The sequence below is a fragment of the Arachis hypogaea genome, chromosome 20 (genome assembly GCF_003086295.3).
Source record: "Arachis hypogaea cultivar Tifrunner chromosome 20, arahy.Tifrunner.gnm2.J5K5, whole genome shotgun sequence".
Lineage (NCBI taxonomy): Eukaryota > Viridiplantae > Streptophyta > Magnoliopsida > Fabales > Fabaceae > Arachis > Arachis hypogaea.
In genome coordinates, this window is record NC_092055.1 from 108,623,016 (window position 1) to 108,632,237 (window position 9,222).

Sequence of the window (9,222 nt, forward strand, 5' to 3'; positions counted from 1 at the left end):
GGATCGGGAAAGTTTTTGGTTGTATCAACATAACGTAGGAAAAAAAGGATCCGAAGAGTTGTGGTTAAACTTTCTGTTTGCTAATCAATTACATTGCGTACAATCAGATTTAGATAACTTATGTGGAATTCTCGCATTACATGCATTTATAGATTTTAGATGCCTTCATCCATACTATAAACTTATCAGCAGCTATATGTTTTAATAAGTGTATATTGGAAACAAAGGCGGTTATCGTCAAATTGTATAAACAGAATGATATCCACCCCGTCCCCTGCCCCTCTACCATGACCATGAATGGGATATCCATTAAAATAGGTGACACACAAATAGTTAACATGAACATCGATTAGAGTATTAGAAAAATAATACCCATCAAGTCTTCATTCCATTCCAGTCTACAATCTGAATTGCATCTTCAAGAAATTAGCAATAATCAATAGTATGTAATTAGTCATAAATAATAGTAGCTCCAGTGTTACAATATCAAAAAGCATACACTTGAAATGAATGGCTAATCATTGATAGGATTGCTTACCAAATTGATTCCAGTGACCAGATCACTAAAGGGGTACCTTGCTTCTAGAAATTTGTGAAGGAAAAAGTAGTCCCTTTTATGAAAAAAATTGCAAAAGTTAGAACAGAGTTCATATGCATTTTACCAAAAAATCAAACATTTCTTTTTTTTTTTCAAATGCTACAAGGCAAATACATCTATCTTTTGGAGTATTTTACCTTTTTCCATTTTTTTTATAAGTGGCAGTTCAAAAGAGCTACACCTGCCATGAAGAATTTGCGACCTCTCCATCCAAGGAATAGAACATCCATAGCCAACCACCTAGGGACACAGGTCTTCATCACCAATAAAGTTTAGATCTTTTATTCAGCACCTTCATCTTGAACCACCCTCCGTCGTAGAGATTTAGATGAAACTGACATCATTTGGTTTATTGAAACAAAATGAAGCTGAACAATTTTTCTGAAGTTTTATTATGAGCAAATACATTGTGCAGGAGATTATTCATCCACTGATATGTAAGGAAAATCCTCTAAGTGGCAGAGGAGATATGTCATGCCACAGTAGTTTTTGTAATGTAAGTTCTTTCTTCTGGATCTAAAACAAATCAAAAGCGCAGTGTGGTGGTTCGTGCTTTAATTAGTTGACGTATTAACTGCCCCAATGAAAACAGTGAAATACACTTTCCAATTAATGTGGGTTGTTAATGTCTTAATGTAGCTAACCAAACACGAGTTATATTTTTCAATCGGGCCCCACGGTAAAATCACATTTTTATATTAATGCATAAATAAAGGAATTATCTCAGTGAAATTGAACATTAAATATAAAAATTGTTTATACATTATATTGGAATGTGTTATATCACTTATTAAAGTGGAAAGCTACATTTTAAAGTACTTTTTTTTATCAGTATATTAAAGTGGTTTTAAGTCATGACTATGCTATATGTGGATCCAATAACTAACATGGGGGGTAATGGGAGGAGGGTCTTACCGGTGCATGTCTTATTATTTGATAGTAATATGTTATTTTAATATATATTTCTTTATGGATATGCTGTAATCGAATTTATCAATATATTCATATACAAGCCCCATATTCATAGTGAGTGGAGTTTCCAATAGAAATTATCACCTATCACACTACTAAAAAAATTAGTTTTAGCGACAAATTTTTAGTGGCCATAATACAATGGCTACTATTAATTTTATTTAAGTTATATTTTAGTGGCAATTATACATTTATCATTATTATTATATTTTATAATGGCAATTATTACTATTGTCACTAAATTATTACTGTCTTTCTATTTTAACTCTAATTTTTTTCCATCAACAATGGCAATTATCATTATTGCCACTAATTTTTTATTTTATTTTTATTTTTATCATCTTCTTTCATCAATTGCCAACACATAGTAAAAGACTCTCCCACCCAAAATCAGAAACTCACAAGTCACAACGGCACAACCTCAAGCATTCCCTCCATCACCGACCACCGCCGCAGACCTTGCCATCACCGACAACCGTCCATCATTCAAACTGCATCGTTGTTCCTATTTTCATCCTCCGCCTCAGATCAGCATTGCTGTCTTCGTTTCTTCATTCGTCTCAGATCTATGTCGCTACGGTGGAACCGGCATCACTTTCATCTTCAAAAGCATCATTAATGGCGACAAGGAAGTTCGACACGGAGGTTGTGGAGCTTCTTGACCAGATGCTCGCTGCAAAATTTCAAGATTGAGCTCTTCCTTCTCTGCATCTCCTCCAATTCTGGCGCTGCATGTTCGCGAAAAGGTTCGACAGTTCTGTTCTCCTCTCTCTCTCTCAATTTTATTTGTCAGCAATTTGGAGTGTTTTAGATTTCAAATTTGAAGATGCTACTGCTAATTTTTGTTAATACTTGTGTTAATTGTGCAACTGACATAGGATTTCAAATTTGCGGTTGTGAGGAACTCAGGGAAATTGATTTATTTTTGAACATGAGAAATTTTACCAATTGCAGCTTGAAAGTTCAGATTTGTCCTCGGATAGTGTATCTGTTCACCAATAATTTATTGGGCCTGTTTAGCTGATTACATTTCACATTTTGCAACCCTAATTTTGATGTTACGCCACTGCTATTATGAGTGCAAGATTTTGATGACATGGATAAGAGCTTGAAGGATATAGAAGATTAAACTACTGCTCTAAAGAGATGCAAGTCAAGGTCAAGAAGGAGATGGGATCTGTCCAGGGTAGCTATTTTAATTTTTATTTTGTAAATGATTTCTCGTTCTGCATTGATCATAGAACATGTCCTAATTCCTTTGCCTACAAGATGTTTTATTTCTGGTTGGATGATTATGATTTGGCTTGTTTGTTACTGGCTAATGAGTAACACTCTCTCACTTGGCTGTGAAGGCTATATTCTTGTATACTTATTTGAATATTCATGTTATGAACAAATTCAAACTTAATTTTGTTTCCTTTATTTTAGAGTTTACAGGGCTTCATGACTTCATGCTTAATATTATTGCATCATACTTTTAAACCATTTTTTATGTGGTTTGTTATGTTTTTCTATCTCTTTTTCATTCGCTTCTCATTCTTATCTATGTTAATATGTAAACAATGTTATCCCAGTGTATTGTTAGACTCCATTGTCTGTTATTGATTCTAATCTCCCAAAAATCTTGAAACTGCATCTACTAGTCAGGTCAACAGAGAGGAGATAGATTCTCGTTCAGTTTTTGTAGGCAATGTGAGCTCTCTCATTCCTTCTTTACTTGAGAAATTTTTATGGTGTTTGGCTGTCTTTTTCTCACCACTCATGATATGGAATGAATATATTAATGTCTTAACTTCTTTCGAAGATATCAAGTATTGGAGAATGGGTACAATTAATCCAGTACAATTTAATCATATTTTTAATTAAAAATGGGCCACTAAAATCACCAGTCATCACTAATAATAATCACTCACTTGTTCCAAGAATCTTGTGTTCGCTGCAAGGCCTGGCTATGGCCACCTTGGAACAAAATGTGTCGTCAAAGCTAACCACTTCCTTGCAGATATTTCAGCATCTGACCTCAGCCGTTACACTGTAAGTGCTCAGCTTTTTGTTCCTGATATATATACCCGTACTATAACTACTGTTTTAAGCAAATTGGTACTTGATTAACATTTAATTAAGTTACTTATTGTGTGTGTTTTATGGTAAAGGTTAAGATAATACCTGAAGTGAGGTGTTGCAAAACAAGCAAAGCTATAATAGCTGAGTTGGTGAGGGTTCATAAGAACACTGAGTTCGGGATGAGGCTTCCTGTTTATGATGGAGGAAGGAATATTTACACTGCTGCCATGCTTCCTTTCACATACAAAGAGTTCACTATATTATTGATTGAAGATGATGAGAGTATTGGTACTACCAGGTAAGTTTATTTATTGAAGTTATTATATTATATAATAATATTATGTTGATCCTCAAAGTAAGTTTGTGCTTGATATGGCAGGGAAAGAGAGTTTAATGTGGTAATCAAGTTTGCTGCTCGTGTTAGCATGCATCAATTACGTGAGCTTCTCAGTGGAAAACAAGTGGATACACCACAAGAAGCACTTACTATTATTGACATTGTTAGAGGGAGCTTGCAGCACAGAGGTGAAAATCTTGAATTTTTGTGTCTTCTTGTTCTTTCTTTCATAACATGTTCTTGTGTTTCTCATGCCATCATTATTCTTCATATTTAGTTACGTATCCATTGGGAGGTTTCTGTATTACAACTTAGTTGTGCCAAGGCTAATTCCACTCCATCGAAAAAGCTAAAGCCAAAGCCATCACCAGCACAAGCTCTTGGCACCCCAGCCAAGAGAAAGTCTCTAGCTATGATGTCTCCTTCAAGCAGCATCAACAGGTCAATTTTATTAATCAATTTTCATGTTTAAATTTGAGGCTAAAACCTGTTTAATCAAACATAAGTGAATATAACAGAGAAAACAATGTCATAATTTCATGCCGTGTTATACATTTTTCTCGCTCTCTTTGTTCTGTTTCAATAATGGAGTTGGGAAGCATACTCCACTTCGTTGAGGATAAGACCATTCTCATCACTGGAGCCACTGGCTTCCTTGCCAAAAGTACATATATTATTCTCTCTTTTAATGTATAATTCATTCATATTATTAAATGTATTTATGTGTTTGGTTTTGTAACATAAAAATAGTTCTGGTGGAGAAGATACTGAGGGTTCAACCAAATGTTAAGAAGCTATTTCACAGTGACAAGGTTCTTTCTTGAATAAATTTCTATTTATTTTGTTTATTTTTATATTTTCTTTTGTGACTTGTGCAATTTTATCTTACATTTACAGATATTGCAGGGTCTTTTTCCTTATGAATTATGGAGAGTAAACACATGCACCTCATACTTTGTAGATAAAATGCATGAAATGTGGAGGAAAATTTGATCGTCAGGAAAGGATGATGGATCTTACCATTGAGATAGAAGGGGAGATGGCAACTCTGTTGGAATCTCATTTTGAGTTTATAGGCTTGTAGTATTTTTTGTTGTTTAGATTTGTAACATGATTTATTACTTTTCAAGAGAAATTTGTGTATTAATATTTTGAGTTTAATAAAATATCTCATTTTGTAGTAATTAATTTCAGTATATTTATATTATTCATAACAATAATAATTGTTAGCAAAAATAATTGAGATTCTAAAAAAAAAAGTAGTTCATTGCTTCTAAGAAAATGAGTATAATATAACTAAAAAAAGTCTTAAGATTTTAGCTGCAATAGTAATGGTCGGTAAAAGTGAATATTACAATTTTAGAATTATTTTTAGTGGCTATATAAATTACCAGTAAAATGAGTTTTGGCGGCAATAATAATGGCCGCTAAAAATGAATAACATTGCAATTTTAGAATTACTTTTGGTGGCTATATAAATTGCCAAGAAAATGGCCGCTAAAAATTATATACTTTTTGCGGCCATTAAAAAAGTCTTTACCGGCAAATGTTATAATTGCCGCTAAAATCTTTTAGCGGCAAAGCATAAGACGGCTAATGTCTAATTGCTGGTAAATGTATTAGCAGTTATTTTTATTGCCGCTAAAAGCAAAATAAATGGCTGCTAAAAGTGAGTTTTCTTGTAGTGTCATTATAAAGAAAAATGTACACGGCAAACTTTATAGCAGATCATCAATCGGACCGTGCATAGCGCGGGTCTTCCCCTAATACATTAAGGGTTTATACAAATATTATACTTTTATAATAGTTTTATACTTTTATTAAATACAACAATTTAGATTAAAAAAAAGAAAAAGTATACGTAATCAATCAAGATGTAGCCAACAAGTAAAAACCTAATTTTAAAATAAAAAAATGTTTTTAGAATAAAAAAAACACAAAATCCTTCCAACGATGCTTCCATTATCTCTTTCAACAACAACAACTCTATTCTCACCTTCGATGATGTTGCCTTCCACACCTACGATGTCTACCTTCTCGCTTCTGACGACATCGTGATTTCTGCCTCCTTCGACGCCACCGCCTTCTGTACCCACGACGTTTTCCTTCTCTTCTCCAACGACAACAACTCCCTTCCCTGCTCCTTTGATGACGACACCTTCCAACCCTTCAGCGTGTCACGTCTCTCTTCCAACGACGACGACACCGTGACCTTTGTTCCCCTCCCTGCTGCACATTGAGTTCCCCCTCCCTGCCGCGACTTCCCTTTTGCGTTGCTACTTGGACGCAGCATCCTTCCTCTGGAATTCTTCTCCACCGTCCACAAGACAAATCACACCTCACATGCCGCCACATCCTCTCCATATTCTCTTCACGACATTGTTTTCCTCTGCATCTCTTGATCGTCGAGACGCACGCGACTCTCCAGATAGCAAATCTCGTCGTGCCTCCGGATGCTCGACGTTGAACGCGTGTTGCCGCTAACCCTTGATGATGGATCTTGCAGCCATGCATGCTAGACCGGTTGCCGTGACGCCTCCACTGCGTGTTGTTGTTGGAGTCGCCGTCGTCTTGGATGTTTTTTGGTTTTGGACGATTCTTTTTACCAGAATATTTTTGTTTTTTATGTTTTGGATGTCTATTTTTGTTTAAGTTTTGGATTTTTTAATACTTTTAGATGTTTTTTTTAGTTTTTAGATTTTTTAAAAAATATTTTTGGATATTTGGTTAATAAATATTTTATGTATTATTATTCATGTATTATTTTTTATAATATTTTTTATTATTCATGTATTATTATTATTTAATAAATATTTTATGTTCAAAATGTTATTTATTTATTTATTTTAACTAACGTATAATTTTATTTCTATTGTTATGTTATCGTTGGCTTTTTAAGATATTGTTAAGACTTGTTATGTCATTGTTGATTATTTAAATTTTGATGTTGAGACTTGTTATATGTATTTAATTTTTTTATTTAAAAAACCGCAAATCTAAATCGCTTGTAATCGGATCGGATCGGATCGGATTTCCAGAAAAATTTCATCCAATCCAAACCGCACCGCACATAAATTAAGCGTTCGGATCGAATGACTTTTTTCCTTAAAACCGAACCAAACCGCACCGTGAACACCCCTATTTGGTTTTGTTTAGGTTTTGAATTTTTTTAAAACAATTTTGAATATTACTTTTTTGTTAGATTTTGAATATTCTTTTATGATGTTTTAGATGTTTCTTTTATTAAGTTTTAGATATTATTTTTATAATGATTTTTAATGTTTATTTTTATTTAGTTTTAGATTTTTTTTATTGTGATTTTTTTTGTTAATTTTAAATGTTTTTCATAATAATTTAAATTTATGTTTTTTCCAAAAAAAAACTAATAAAAGAAGGTTCTAGTTGGCTGCAGTTATTTATATCTTGTTGGTTATTTAGCAAAGATGTTAATAAAATATTGGAAAAACTATCATTTGTACTCATGAACTTTACGAATGATAACAAAAGTACCTTTATAAGACGAAAAGTGACTTTGTACCCTAAAAGGTTGGGTCCGTCTGTCAAAAGTATCCAGACGTCATTAACTCATTTGCTCCGTTGATTTAAAGGCCAATATGGCACATTAAGTGCTTACCTAGATTTGTATTTGTATTTTTTATTTTTTTAAACTGTTTCAGGTAGATATAGAAAAGGGAGAGAAAGAATTGAGAGTTCACTTCGTGCCATTCCATCTTCTTCCTCACCACATATTTGCAAGCCCTAGCAGAGAGAGACTTGAACCACCTATTGGGCTCCAACAAAACTAATAAGAAGGTTGAAGACGGCCACTCCAAAATCCACAATCATGGTTCAGTGGTGATCTTTCTGTTGCGTGGGTGTGTCGAGACGATTGGAAGACAGTCGTCACTCCCATAGTGAAAGGTAAGCCATCTTCCTATAGTTCTGATGCCCAATTTTTCATTTTAGTTTCCTTTCACGAACTCGTACACCATGAAATTGTTAACTAAAGTTAGGGTTTTTTCATTTCACTGATCGCATAGATTTTGTCACTGTGGGGGTTGTTTTTCAGTTTAGAAATTTTGGAAAAATAGTAGGTGTATTTTTATGGTTTGTTCATTTTTTGATGGTTTATACAGAGGAGACCTATGTACAGATAAGGCCCAATCAGATGCCAACCTGAATCCATTAGCCTTGGCTACTATACCTGAACCTAACAAGCAGAATTTTGAAGATCTTAAGAACAGACAACCACCACCAAACGTCACCTCTCAACCTCTAGAAACACCTTCCCAACTCCCTGAACCAAATGTGCAGGCTCCTACACAACCTGTATTTGAAGAATCTGCTACACAAAACACACTTCCAGCAAAATTTACTGGGAGAAGGGAAATCACTATCCACTGTTGTCTCCTGTGTATAGAAAACTTATTGGGAGACCTACCAAAAAGAGGGACACTCTTAGAGATGGCCCTCGAGAGAATCCTGATCTCCATAGGACAAAGAGGAAACATGGGCCCATTAAATATAAATATTGTCTGAAGGTATAATGACGTTAGGATTTTTTCCAGTAAAGAATTTTATAAAAACAGTCGCGTTGTAGGTATAGTTTCTAAACCAACAGAAATTCCTTCGTACAAACGTTTTGGTTGTCACAAGTAATAAACCCCTTAATAAATTGATAACCGAAGTATTTAAACCTCGGGTCGTCTTCTCAAGGAACTGCAGGGAAGTGTGTTCTTATTATTGATTATGAAGATTATAAATTGGGGTTGTGAAGATGAGGAACAAGTAATTTAAATTGCAATTAAAATAGGTAAAAGACTGTAAAATAAATAAATAACTGTAACGTAAACTTTTGGCAAGGTATGAGAAATTAGAAGTCCTATCCTAGTTATCCTTATCAATGATGATGAAAATTGAACCTTAATTCCACTTAGTTAACCTTTGCTAGAGCAAGGGAAAGTCAAGTGACTAATTAGTTAGATCCTCAATTCCTAGTTAATCCCTAAGGAAAGATTGGGATTATTGAAGTTCAATTCAATTAGCAAAGATAACAATTATCAATCATGTTTGAGTTTGATAACTCCTGAGTTACTGATTTCTTAACCAAGACCAAAAAGGGAAAAAGTAAATCTACCGGAATAAAAATGTCTTCAGATTGGAAGCAACAGTAATATAAATAAAAGAGAGCAATAATAAACTGAAATACCTCAAATAACATTAATTCAAAAGAGTAATCTGTAACATAGAA